The 15,304-nt window shown below is 36.9% G+C and overlaps 1 protein-coding gene across 3 annotated transcripts in view; it reads left to right on the top strand.

Moving 5' to 3' along the window:
- Positions 1-15,304, top strand: part of LOC145993845 (isotocin receptor-like) — a 931,661-nt gene that overhangs the window by 637,128 nt on the left and 279,229 nt on the right. The window contains exon 2 of one of the 3 annotated variants that reach the window (XM_083129707.1): positions 13,015-13,105. The exons of the other annotated variants lie outside the window; for them this stretch is intronic. The gene's annotated coding sequence lies outside the window, so the exon portion shown is untranslated. The remainder of the gene's footprint in view (positions 1-13,014; positions 13,106-15,304) is intronic. 3 annotated transcript variants of the gene reach the window in all.

A 15,304-nucleotide genomic window follows, 5' to 3' on the forward strand; every position in this document is an offset into this window, starting at 1 on the left:
ATTATTCCAGGGTTAAACTGAAGTTCCAGTTCCGATTAGCATTATTGTGCATAAAGTGGACTTATTAAAAAAAAATCGAGGAATGGTAAATCAAAGCTTTTGCACACAGAATTAACCAATGACAGTACATTGTTTAAATATACATTTGCACTAATTTCTAACAGTTCTATACATACGTGATGCTTGGCAAGAAGTTACCTATATCAATCCCCGCCCTCTCTCTTTGTCTTTAGGGAGAGAGGGGGTAGAAAGGGGGATTGGATGAATAGAGGAGAAAAGGCAAAGGGTGAGAGAGAGAGAGAGAGAGAATGAAAAAGGGAGGTAAATAGAAAAGGAGAGGAAGAAAGTAAAGAATTATCATTTTCGAATTCCACACTGGTAAGAAAATAATGTACAAATATGTAACATGAATATCATGTAGTGGAATGTGGAACAAGACGCGATGATTTTTTTTTTAATTACATCACGTGAAAATATTCATCTGATTTTTTGTAACTTTTGCCCCTCACTATGCTAAACCTTATCTACCAATGGAAAGTAAACTGTCATTTTCACTTCAAAATCAGCAAGTGCAAATGGGTTATAGATCGTAAAGAACCTTTTTATGTTTAAAGTATTTCAATTCGGCCCAGGAACTTAAATACGGTCCAGGAACTTTTTTCCGGATCAATTTAAATACCCAGGATTTTTTCCGGTTGAACTTAAATACAGTCCAGGAGCTTTTTTCCGGATGAACTTAAATACGGTCAGGAACTATTTTCCGGATGATCTTAAATACGGTCCGGGAACTATTTTCCGGATGAAATTAAATACGGTCCAGGAACTTTTTTTTCGGATGAACTTAAATACGGTCCGGGAACTTTTTTCCGGATGAACTTAAATACGGTCCGGGAACTTTTTTCCGGATGAAATTAAATACGGTCCAGGAACTTTTTTCCGGATGAACTTAAATACGGTCAGGAACTATTTTCCGGATGATCTTAAATACGGTCCGGGAACTATTTTCCGGATGAAATTAAATACGGTCCAGGAACTTTTTTTTCGGATGAACTTAAATACGGTCCAGGAACTTTTTTTTTCGGATGAACTTAAATACGGTCCAGGAACTTTTTTCCGGATGAAATTAAATACGGTCCAGGAACTTTTTTTTCGGATGAACTTAAATACGGTCCAGGAACTATTTTCCGGATGAAATTAAATACGGTCCAGGAACTTTTTTTTCGGATGAACTAAAATACGGTCCAGGAACTTTTTTCCGGATGAAATTAAATACGGTCCAGGAACTTTTTCGGATGAACTTAAATACGGTCCAGGAACTTTTTTCGGATGAACTTAAATACGGTCCAGGAACTTTTTTCCGGATGAAATTAAATACGGTCCGGGAACTTTTTTCCGGATGAAATTAAATACGGTCTGGGAACTTTTTTTCGTATGAACTTAAATACGGTCCGGGAACTTTTTTCCGGATGAAATTAAATACGGTCCGGGAACTTTTTTTCCGGATGAAATTAAATACGGTCCGGGAACTTTTTTTCGTATGAACTTAAATACGGTCCGGGAACTTTTTTCCGGATGAAATTAAATACGGTCCAGGAACTTTTTTCCGGATGAACTTAAATACGGTCAGGAACTATTTTCCGGATGATCTTAAATACGGTCCGGGAACTATTTTCCGGATGAAATTAAATACGGTCCAGGAACTTTTTTTCGGATGAACTTAAATACGGTCCAGGAACTTTTTTTTCGGATGAACTTAAATACGGTCCAGGAACTTTTTTCCGGATGAAATTAAATATGGTCCAGGAACTTTTTTTTCGGATGAACTTAAATACGGTCCAGGAACTATTTTCCGGATGAAATTAAATACGGTCCAGGAACTTTTTTTTCGGATGAACTAAAATACGGTCCAGGAACATTTTTCCGGATGAAATTAAATACGGTCCAGGAACTTTTTCGGATGAACTTAAATACGGTCCAGGAACTTTTTTCGGATGAACTTAAATACGGTCCAGGAACTTTTTTCCGGATGAAATTAAATACGGTCCGGGAACTTTTTTCCGGATGAAATTAAATACGGTCTGGGAACTTTTTTTCGGATGAACTTAAATACGGTCCGGGAACTTTTTTCCGGATGAAATTAAATACGGTCCGGGAACTTTTTTCCGGATGAAATTAAATACGGTCCGGGAACTTTTTTTCGTATGAACTTAAATACGGTCCGGGAACTTTTTTCCGGATGAAATTAAATACGGTCCAGGAACTTTTTTCCGGATGAAATTAACGGTCCAGGAACTTTTTCCGGATGAGTTTAAATACGGTCCAGGAACCTTCTAAATTTACCGAATATAAATTGTGAGGGGGAAAAAAGATTCCGGTCCTGTTACACAAAAATACATGACACACGTGCCATGACGTGGAGCTATACCGCGCATGCAGCTGCCACTAAGTCAAGGTCATATTGCTCAACCTTTCGGTGTTCGTTATTCCACTTCTGACTGTTCATGGAAATGTTCGTTCGTGAAGTCTTCCCGTGTGTTCTCTGGAGGAGCGAGGGATGTAATCAGTGAAACCACTCAAAGGCTCCCTTTGATCAACAAAAGCCTCTGTTTTTTTTCTTTCCTTTGACGAAATAAGTCTGCGGCGATTACACAGGACCAGTTAGCACTGACAGCGAAGTTCCATTTTCCTCATTTCCTATTTCTCCCTGTCAACAAGTCACCATTAGCGAGAGGCATTGGCATTTCAAGGACTCTTGATCTGTATCTTCGTCCTTGCCTTTTCTAACCTATGACTGATAACAGAGCTGCGTTTGCGGAACCGGACGCGTAATCTTGAAATCACCTGATTTTAAGGGACAGTCTCATATTTTTACTCTATCCAGGTCGGGAGTCTATGGAGCAAGGTCGTGCATAAGAGTAGAGAAGGGAAGGAAGCTAGTGGACGGAGCGAAACAGTACACACTGTTGCCAACAGTTACTATGTACAGTCCCCTCCTCCCCCCTTGATGCAATCCTGTTCTCTCTCACGTTTTCATTGGTCGAATCCTCTCGAGTAACTTCTTGCGCAAACTTGCTTTCATTCACTCGCTCCAGATATCCCCGGACAGGGTATAAATGATATTTCTCGCGTCCCGTGACAATATATCTGCCAATATACAGGGTGGTCCCAAAAAAGGTAACCGAATGCATAATACAACCGTTCTACATTTCGGTTACCTTTTTTTGGGCCACCCTGTATATGACAGCTCTGATTGACTGTTCTACAGAATATAGCAGAGAAAGCCAGTTGCAATTAGAACACGGTCTAATCGCCAAAACCAGTCTAGCAGCCATCATTTCCAGCCACGTAGCCAGTCCAGCTCCAATTAGGGCATTCCTACTGGATATCCAGTTCCGTGTGATTACGCCTAGAGTCTTGAGAAAAAATAGTTACAAGAATCATGTCAAGGAACAGATATGAATTTCTACAATACTCCACGTATACAGCATTTTCTTTTTTCATATTTTACGTATCTATTATACCACGTTTGACCAGTGGCGGATCCAAAGTGGGTACACAGGGCCCCCCCAAAATGCTCGAGCAAAATATACTCGTAATATGTAATTTACAAAATTAATAAAAAAATCTTATTAATTATGTGTACACTTTTGAAAAGTGGTGCACTCCATATATCGTTTAAAATTACTGAGTACCGAACATCATTTGAAGTTGGTGCTCCGTGTGCATTGTTGAAAGTTGGTGCCCCACATACACCATTGGAAGTTGGTGTCCCCGAACATCGTTGAAAGTTGGTGCACACGTGCATCGTTGAAAGTAAGTTGGTGCCCCCGTATGCCGTAAAGTTGGTGCCTCTGGAACATCGACTATGTTTCTTTCATAAATCGTTTGTAAAGTTTCTCCCTGTTCTTTGTTCCGTCATTAAAGAATCAAATTTCGAGTTTCTGATCAGTTTGTATGTATTAGCAAAATTCCTGTCCATTACTCTTCCTTTGTCAATCCAACAACAGAGCAAGAAAATGGATTTAACGCAATCATCAAACTTGGTTCAGCTTGTTTACTCATCTCTATTGGATATAAGAAAGAACGGTGCTCAAGAGTTTGATAAAGTCTTTCAGGAAAGTAAAGCACTTGCTGAAGAGCTGAATGTTGATGTAAAAATCCCAAGAATTACACAGAATCAAAGACATAGGTCAAATATTCCCTCAAAGAATGTCATCGATTATTTCAGATGTGTTGTGTTCCTCCCTTTTCTAGATGATTTAATATCTGAATTTGATTATAGATTTCAAAGAAACCAGATTGAAGTCTAAAGCATTCTACATAAAGTAATTCCGAAGTTCATTGTTGAAGAAGATGATCCAGGTAAAGATATAATTGAGGCAGCTAAATTTTATGAAGATGATGTGCAGTCTATTTTAGCATTAGAAGGGAAACTCAAGGTATGGAGACAATTCAAGTTATTGGAAAAATCTACCCCAGATAATCCAGCAGAGGTGTACAAATTTTCTTCTTTGTATCCCAACATTAGAAGTTTGCTTCACCTGTTGTGTGTGATTCCAGTCCTACGAAAAATCAAGACCTACCTTAGATCTACAATGGGTAATGAACGATTGAATGGTTTGGCTCTCCTGAACATCCATAAAGACAAATACCAAGTGAAACCAGAGGAGGTTATTGACATATTTGCAAGGAAACATTCACGAAAACTACAGCTACAGTATTTGTAAGGTAAGGCAAATGTCTTTAGTAAGTTCCAATTATTTGACGATTGAAAAGTTAAACTGGTGTCCAAATTACTAGCAGCATGACTGGAATTGGTACTTAAAGAAATATTAAAGTATAAAAGACTTGTTTCACCATGGTAAACTTTAATTTAAAGTAGGACTGTAATCTTCATTATTATTTATGTGTACACTTTTCGAAATTGGTGACCCCCAAAATTGAATCCTGGATCCGCCCCTGCGTTTGACTAACCACTACATAATGATCTTGAGTGCACTGCAGAAAGTCTTAAGGTATACGTTTTCCAGGCTTGTATTCAACAAAATTCTTGTAAACCTAGCAAGATATTTATCTTTGGCACATCTCCCGCCATATACACAGCTTCAACTCGTATCCCCCTAACAAACGCCAATCAAACTTTGGCTTACTTAGCAAATCATTGTTTTTATTTACTGACGACACGAATGTAATCTAGCTGAACGTGGTACATCAAATTTGCCTAAAGTCTGTCTCACCAAGGTCCAGTCAACACGATACCTTGCTCTTAGGCCAAGCATTTCGTGCCTTGTGAGATAATTGTATTTCCTGTCTTTGTCCTGGTCGAAACAAAAAAAAAGTTTATGATAATTTAGACACGCTACCTTCACATGTAGCAAAACATAGCATAGGACCTTCAAGGATCCACCTGCAAGCAAGAAAATGCACTTTTCTACTTTTCCTGGAACTAAATGCATGTGTGGCTGTCAAATAGATTGCTGAAGCTCAACAGTGCCTTAAAAATAATAATTAGGAAACCATTCATTCATTGCTCTCCGCACAATGGAGAGGTTGTTAGCAACAAATTCCGGGTTTTCTTGCGTCGTACACTTCAGAATTGAATGCCATGTACTATTTGATGCATTTTTTCCAGGCACTCTCGTTGTTAACCATTCCTTCCAGTTCATCTTGTGCCGGCCCCTGTGGCGGAGTGGTTAGAACATCGCGCTACGACGCCGGGGGTCCCGGGTTCGAATCCAGGCCTTGGCATGGATGTTTGTAAGTGTCCATTCATCAACTTCATCATATTATCACATATTCCCATCTTCGCAAATTAGCCAAAAGTAGCACAAACGCAAAGTAAAATAAAGCAAATCAATCAATCAACCAGTGCATCTTGTACCAGGGAGTTTCTTCTTAGCCGGGGTGTCCCATCTGTTTTCTTATATTCTCTTCATCACTTCCAGCATTGATCTTCTTTCACTTGTCTGTCCATTTCACACACTGTACAATTCGTAAGGGTACCAGAAGAAAAACTTTAAAAAGAGGTCATTTTTAGATTTCATAAGATTTTACAGAAGTGTTATACTGTCTGTATGTATAGTATGTGTGTAGGTGTGTGAGAGAGAGGGGAGGGTGAGTGTGTATGTATATTGTACATGTGAGTATGAATGTATGTGAGTGTAAATTCTTCCAACCATTTTTCTTTGTTGGAAGAAATGTTTCTTGTCTTGGAACTGAGAGAGTTGTATTTCCTTACTTTGAAATTGAACACGTAAACAATATCAACAATTATTTACAAATATAAAATTTTGTTACGAATCTTGAAGTTGAAGCTGTTGTCTGTACCCCCAGAAAAGAGGACATTTCCCCATTTTCCTAAAAACCCGCTCGGACAATTTTTAGTACCCGAGAAAGAGGACATGTTCGGGTAAAAGAGGACGTCTGGTAATTCTAACTATTCGCCATAGGCACGTTTTTAAAGCTTCTGGCTTCTTTATCTCACCTTTTCGTAGCTTAATGAACTTTGGTTTCATTGAATTATATCACCATCCAGGCATTCCCTAAATCAGAGAAACTGTTCTTCTTTGCAACACTAGATTATGTTACCATGATATTTGTCATAATTGTGTGCCAGCACCCAATATTTAACTTTAACCACCAGATAAGGGCGCAGTAGGAAACATACCTTTGTGTAAGATGGCGCCGAGTGGTCAGTCGTCAGTCAGTCGTCAGTATGCTCCACGCCATTTTATGGTAGGCAGAATTCCTTGCAATGTTGTGCGTGTTCTAAGCGATTTCACGTGAGAGACTGTTTAAACTTTGGTAAGATTGAGTATGAAGAATTTATGAAAACTGGCGTGTCAACTTATAAATGTGAGAACTGTCTGAGGAGTCGTAACGAAAACACTCCTCTAACACCGTCAAGCTCAAATGATGGTCAATTCTCGAAGTTTTTTGATGATGATGTTGAAGTGTTTGATGATCACTCCCATAACTGTGACTCTGACAAAAGGAGTGGAAAACGTAAGCATCGTGAGAAGGTGGTTAAGTGTACGAGCTGTTGTTCTTCTCAACATTTGTTGGTGAAAGTGGTTGATATCATGGACGACCTGATGAGTGAAGTTCGTTCTTTGAAGGCTGAAGTGATTGTGCTAAAAGATGAATGTGGCACATTAAATCAGATTGTGAAGCTTAATTCTAATTCTTACGCTAGTAAAGTTAAGCACGATATTCCTCCACAGGAGTTAGTAAATAGCAAGGTGATTCCATCTTAAAGTGTTGCCCCAGTTTCTTCTATGCACCTGGCAACAAACAGCCGACAACTTCCAGTGTTGACGTAAGGCGAATTTATACCGAGAACAAGAAGATTACAATTATTAATGCTACTAAATCACCTCACCAAGACACACAGAGAGTTAGTTATAATAATCAAAGGAAATTAACACTAGGGACTAAGAAAAATTCAAACCTGAAGGTAAATAAAAGGACTCCTAAGTGCAAGGCGCTTTTCGTCACCAGATTCCATGAAGATGTTACGACGGATGAATTAAAAACCTTTATAAGCAAACAAACCAAAGTGAATGTAGTGCTCTGTGAAAAACTAAAACCTAAGCACAATAGTTACTTCTCTTTCTATATATCTGTATTGGAGAGTTAGTTTGATAAGATCAACAATCCGAACGTATGGCCTGACGGGGTTTATTTCACCATGTTTTACGGAAGTTTAACCGAGGACAGAATTTTTGGAGGTGGTGAAACAGATCAACCTGTAAAAGATTCTTTATCATCATCTTCAAGAGATTAAATAACAAGCTGAAGACAGTTTTTAAACTATTCTTCTTCTTTTTTTCTTGCTATCTGTATTCTTAGGGTGATCAACATGTTATCTATTTATTACCAAAACGTACGTGGTCTTAACACGAAAGAGTTTACGTGTGAAGAGAATATTGTCATTAACAACTTTGACATTTATGCCTTAACAGAAACTTGGATGAAAACTGATAGGGATTATTTTGTCAACTTGGAGGGACATTATAATCTATTAAGGAAAGACCGCTCCTCAGAAACCTCAACCAAGTCCTCTGCTGGTGGTTGTTGTCTTATTTGTAAGTCTTTTATACCATATGAGGTAATATATATTAACTATTATGGAGTTGAATGTTTATGGGTGAGGATATTCACAGATAATAAGACCTCAATAATTTAAGGCATTCATTACTTCCCTCCTGATATGAAAAATGATATTTTTGTTGAATATTTGAATGTGGTTATTAATAGATTTTGTAATTCTGATGACAAGATTGTGATTTTGGGAGATTTTAATATGGTGAAATTGATTGGTCACTTTACAACAAAAGAAATTTGTCAAACCAGATATAGTTCTAAAAGTTCCAAAGTTATTAAAATCTGTGATCTCCTTAATTTTAATCAATAGAATATTCCTTACAATGCATCTAACCAATTGTCCACACTTGATCTGGCTTTAAGCAATTTTGATGAAATTATTTTTAATACTGGTGTTGTACCTGTAAGTAAGGTTGATGTATTCCATCCACCTTTTGTTTTAGATATCAGCTTTTCTCATATATCATGTGAGACTAATGCAGATCTGCCCTTTAATGCGTCATGTGATTTTAAAAGATGTAACTTTCTTCAACTTTATAATGATATAAAGGATGGCATTGACTCCATTAATCTGTCATCTGAATTAAATGAAATTAGAATCTCTTCATAGTGTGGTACTACAATCTGTGGGGAATAATACACCTAAGAGGAAATGTTTTCCTCAGCAGTCACCATGGATAACTCGTAAAATTAAACGTTTGCTCATTAAGAAGAGAAAATGCTATAATAAGTTCAAGTCTACCAATATGTTTTCCTGGTATCTGAGATATGTGTCCCTAAGAAAGGAGGTTAATTTCGAAATTAGGCAAGCTAAGAAATATTACTTTAATTATCTAAACTGTTGTTATTACTCTGACAGAAAGATGTATTGGAAAAATATTAGTACTAAGAGAAATGAGGTTCCTCGGGCCTCAATGATGAAAAGCTTGAAGAAAATGTAATTGCTGATGCATTCTGCCAATATATTAGTACTAATTTTCGAAAACCTGCCAATGCTTCTGTAGAACCATGTGAATGGCATCATTTACCATTAGTGCCACCTAACATTAGTGACAATGATATTATGAAAGTTTTCAAGAAACTTAAACCTAATGTCAACTCTGGTATACACCAAATTCCCAATTATAGCTATACGGTATATTCAAAGATTGTATCTCTATCTTGGCACCACTATCAAGTCACATATATAATAAATCGCTAAAGACAGGGACTTTTCCCAAACTGTGGAAAGAGAGTACGATTGTACCTATTCTAAAGAGCACGGGTGATTACAGTATTTGTAATTTTAGACCAATCTCAATCTGTAATATTTTAGCAAGATATTTGAACAGTTAATTTTTAATACTTTGACTTTTAACATGAAATGCATTTTAAGTTTATCTCAGCATGGTTTTGTTTCTGGAAGATCTACGAATACTAATTTATCAATACTGCTCTCAGACCTTAGTCAGTCTTATGCCAATAGTAAGCAAACAGATGTAATCTACTTAGACCTCTCCAAAGCTTTTGACTGTGTCAATTCTGTTAACTAAACTGGCAAACTATGGGTGTGCTCCTTTCTACTGTTACTGGTTTAAGAGTTTCTTGTCTCAGCAAACTTTCAGAGTAAAATTTAAGTGTAGTTTCTCCATCCCTGGTAATGTGTCAAGAGGGTCGCCCTTAGGGCCTTTACTGTTCAATATATTTTTGAATGATATTGAATATGTTATAAAACATGCACAATATCTTGCATACGCCGACGAAATTAAATTACATTTACAAATTGATAATAATATTTCTCATGAGAAACTTCAGGATGATATCAACTCAGTTTATGATTGGGTTAATGCAAACCAATTGACCATAAATTCATTAACATTCTCTAGGAAAGAAAACTTCAAAATATTTAATTATTTTATCAGTAATGATATCATCAAACATGTGAAATCCATGAAAGATCTGGGCATTATTTTGGACAGACACTTAAAATTTGAAGACTATATTAATAACATCATAAATAAATCAAGATAGCAATGTACCTTTATTATAAAAAAATTGAGTTGTTCAAATAACTTACAATTTCTAATATTAATGTTTACAACTTTTGTCAGACCTATAGTGCAATACAATATTCCGATTTGGTATTTCGCATGTAGTGCTAAGATGAAACAATCAATAGTAAAAATACAAAACAGATTTATCACATTTATATATTACAAATTCAAGCTATTCAAATACTATTATGAGTATGATAACCTGCTGAATCACTTATAAATAGACAGATTCGATGTCAGAGCTGATAAGCGAATTGTACCTTATATGGAAGGAATCTTGGGGGAAAAATATATGGTACCAAAACTCCTTAGTATGATATGGCTTAAGGTGAAATCATACAATTTGAGAGGAAATAGCGAATTATTATGTCTTGATAAGAACTACAAAAATAACAAGTATATTCTGTATCTCATAAACAGTTATAATTCGAATACCGTGTGATAGATATTCATAATGTTGTTAAAACAATTTCAACTTCATATATAAGGATAATTATTTAAGAACTCTTTTATAGTTCTATAGTTGAAATGTAACAATTGTATATTTTAATGCATTTTTTAAATTCTTGTAGTTTTAGGTTATGTTTGCTAAATATTTTGGAATGCTGTCTATTTCAATACTGTGGTTTTGAATACCTTGTGACATGTAACCTTGTAAACATGTAACATGTAATACTGCTGTATTAAGGCTGAAAAGCTGTTCTCGGCAGTTTAAAACACTTTTAAAGAAAGAAATAAAAATAAATATGAGAAACATTCAACAACTACTGTTGTTTATCACTTTCTTGCAGACCAGGTCGTTAATTCCGAGAAGCGTCAACTTCAACTTGCATAATTTTAAAATTACCCAAGGTCCAAAAAGTACCAGGAACTTTGGGTCAACGAGAAGAGGGAGATACCCGAGCATTTACCTATAATTATTTTCTGTTTGGTTATGTAAACGTTAGGAACTGCACATTAAATATTACTCGCTCAAGGTTGTGAAAAACAAGTAAGGATTGCACAGTAGGATTCATGAGTATTACCGGGCAAATTGTCCATCACCATGTTTGTACACTTTATTTGACCCAATAATAGCTTCAAGAAATAAGAGAAAACTAAAAACAAGTTGCAGACAACTTCTGCACCAACATACATAAAAATGCATCGCTTAAAAACACACAGGATGCAAGAGAAAAATTAATGAAAATAGGCATGGACAATTTGCACGGTAATACTCACTGTACAAGCACCTACAAAAATATGCGCGTGTAATTGCAATTTGTTGTCTGGTTCTCAGCCATTTTGTACATTCGTGGAAGTGTACTATAAATCAAATCAAATCATAACTTATAAACAGAGAGGCTTGTATTTAAAAACGACACAAGTAATAAATGCTAATACACCATAACTAGTCTCATTATAAATTCATATCTGATCGGTCAATGGAAACTGGGAGCAAAGGAAATAAATCCGTGATACCTTATTGGCCAAATACCAATTCAACAACTTGCTTGTTCCTAATATGTCTGAACATTTCTATATTTAAAGCAGGGTTGTTAAACGTCCAGGAATTTGAAATAAATTCAATTCCGGTCCCGGAAAGAAAATCATTAAGCGTAAATGGGTTCTGGACCCTAAAGAACCTTTTTATCTGTTAACTATTTCAATTCGGTCCAGGAACCTTTTTTCCGGATGAATTTAAATACGGTTCAGGAACATTTTTTCAGGATCAATTTAAATACGGGCCAGGAACCTTTATTCAATGAAGCAATACGCAACTTGGACCGAATTTAAATTGTACGAGAAAATAGGTTCCGGTCCTGCAGCAGAACTCATTAGAATGTATGGGTTCCTGTATAGTGGGATCCATGAGTATTACCCTGCAAATTGTCCATGACTATTTTCATTAATTTTTCTCTTACATCCTATGTGTTTTTAAGTGATGGATTTTTATGTATGCTGGTGCAGAAGTTGTCAACAGCTTGTTTTGAGTTTTCCTTTAATTCTTGAAGCTCTTATTGGGTCAAATAAAATGCACGAACATGGTGATGGACAATTTGCACGATAATACTCATGGATCCCACTGTACTTTTAACAACCCTGATTTAAAGTAGGCTATATGTTAATTAGTTGAACCATTCTTACATTGCAGTGGTTCTTAATATATAAGAAATTGTAAACTGTGCAATGTCAATATCAAGAATTTTGGGGAATGTACAAGCAGCAACAGCATGCAACCTGATTTTTCAAATATTATCTGTGGAAAAAAAGAAAACAGATTAACGAACAAAGCACTAGTATCTTAACTATCCCGCTAAATCAGTGGTCTCAATTTCTGAGAAGACATTATGGCCAACTATGAATACTGCACATTCCTCGGCTTTTCTCGTCAAATACGAAGATTCATTTCTCTTAATGGTACAACACTTGTGCTACGTATTCGTTATGTACAATTAGGGAAAACATACTAGCGCCAAACCCTGGCGAACATCTGGCAACAGTGCAAGTCACCCCAGATGAAGACATTCAGAGTCAACGAAGTTAGTAGTTAATTTTCTATAATTCCATGTTGCACTGTGCAATGATTATACATTTGCGTATTGTTTTGGTAAGATAAATGTTAACATGCTCTTTACTGAAGCCTAATGAACAGGTTTTCTGCGATAGGACGAGTTAGTATGGAACTACGTTCGAATACGTTCCTTTATAACATGTCATTAAGCTAATACAATTCAAATTACTGTGCGTTACATTTCTTTTCGTGTGAAGCTATAATTTAATTTGTATTAAATTGGTAGCTACTTTTCTTTTATATGTTTATATTATATTATGAAATCATAGTTGTAATTTGGTCGCAATATTCACGAGCTCTGTTTCCTCCTTGTTATTATAGGTGAGCGGAAAGAGGATATTTCCTTAACGTCTTACACTGCTGGGTTGCCCTTGTACAGTATAATCTTTGTGAGAAGTTTTAAGCTGGAGAGGTAAGTACTTTGCACGATGTTGTTCTTTTGTTCAAGTTGAAAGTTTTGAAAAGCCCTTTTCAATTCTTGGCCTTATCTCTACGTTGCATTATAACTTCTTAGACTTTAAATTCGCTTATTTTGTGCAGCAATAACTTCTTATCTGTAAGGTACGGCTTGTTGAAGGATTTGCTTGGAATGTTCTGAGTGGATAAATATGGTTTGAGTTTACACTTGTAAATCAAATATAAGTATTCTTTTGTTACTAAAACATACTAGTAGGCAATCGTAACTAATTATATCGGCGCCATCTTGCATATGTGTGAAACTTGAAAGAATAAATAAAATGGTAGAAAATGTTCTTTCCAACCTTACTCCCAGTGTTCAAATTGAGGGAAATTAATACATATTATTTAGTAGTATTATTATAAATAACTAGAAGAAAAATCATAATGTAATATAAACCTAAACGTTAACTTCCTCACTCAAATATCTTTCCTGAGTAATCGCATGAATTGTTATATCATTTGCAATCTGGTCTATGAGCCTCTTCGATGCCGCAGTGGTAGCGTCGTCGCCTTCTAATCAAGCGGTCCCGTGTTCGATACCCGGTGCAGGCACATAGTGGTTGAGATCCCACTTAAAACTGTAGGTCCAGTCCCGATTAGCCTTACTGTGCATAAAGTGGACAAACACCAAATCAATCAATCAATCAAAGCAGTGTGGTCTACAGAATATTTATCTTATTTTTTTTATAAAAGCAGTATTAAAATTAACATTTGTAGGAGTTGTATATAGTATACGACTAGCCTGATCGAGTCTTCTTGCTCACTACCATAATGACGTAATATGTAAAAATACTGAGTGCGAATTTACACTATTCAGATAATACACTGATCGCGGGCCCAACTGGCAGATGACCACCTATCGTCTTCCGGGGTGTAAACAACCTCAGTTGCGAATTAAAAGCTGTAGGGGTAACATCGCTCTCCCGTTACAAAATTGCCAAGCCTACTCTGTTTTTGTAAGTTCTTTTTATGGGCTTGTTTATAGAGTGGTTGGGTGTTTTGTGTACTAATTTTCCGTGCCTTGTGTACTATTGTCCAACTTTTATCCAGTAACGGCGTTGATCGACTCTCTCTTTCTCGTTTTACAGTTCGTTTGGCAACATGATGTATATCCGACGCTCATTTGTTTCGTCCCGCCAGCAACGTTCGGGTGCCTTGTGACACGAAAATACCCGATGACAGTCGAAGACAATTCAACTGATCGCTGATTCGTTGTTTCTCAGCCGCCATGTGGAAATGCGAGCAGTATAGTAATCTGATGTTTATGCATCTCTCTCAGTGCCAACCTGCGTGGAAATTGTTAACGTTATTATTATTACATAAGGTACCGTGACTGCACAAGTGTTGTTTCCAGTTGCGAAGGACAAAATGCTTGTTATGTTTCCGAGGGAGGAGCTAATCACTGGAGTGTAGCCACCTTAGAAGTAAGAAAATATTTCTGAGGAAACAGTGATTGAGCAAGAACCGTGCAATAATGGGACTTGTGCTTCGTCCGCTTCCTAAATTGACGGCCTCGGTGTGGCACAAAGTGGAAAATGATTGCACTAATTAGTAATGCTAGAGCGATGTCGGATTTTGTTTCCCTCGGGTGTTATGTAAACCGCTGTGTGGGCCGAGCAATGTTAGAAAGAGATCGTTTTGTAACTTTTCGCGTAGAAATTATGTTTTGGGAATGTTTTCTCCGTCAGTAGCATCTATTGTCAAAGAAAGAAATGTTTCTGTGAGTTGCTATACTCTGTCTTGGGAATTTGTGGAGCCATATCGCGCAATAACGGTAGAGAAGAGGAGAAAGCGCGCTGCTGCAAACGTCTGGTAGCTGCAGCTGCAGCTGCGTTTTCCCTCCACCTCTCACGCGTTCGTTGGTCGTTCCTTCTCGAGGCGCAGAGGACTCGTTCTAGCTCGATTGCTCCACAGATTCCCGAGACAGTGTGTAGAATAAGAAGTAACAAGGATGTATTTAGAGGGATGGGGTCCGATCACTCAAGGGTGTAGAATTCGAGATTTTCAACCCGTTCGGAAATTTCGAAAGTTTCCCGCCCCGGAACTGGTCCCGAAAATGTTAATATTTTTTCAGTGCCGAACGATGGAATTATACAAATTTCCATTTCCAATCCCGTCCAGACGAATACTTTTCGTCCTACACATCTGTAGT

Source organism: Lepisma saccharinum, chromosome 1 (genome assembly GCF_977018435.1).
Source record: "Lepisma saccharinum chromosome 1, izLepSacc3.1, whole genome shotgun sequence".
NCBI classification, from domain to species: Eukaryota; Metazoa; Arthropoda; class Insecta; order Zygentoma; family Lepismatidae; genus Lepisma; species Lepisma saccharinum.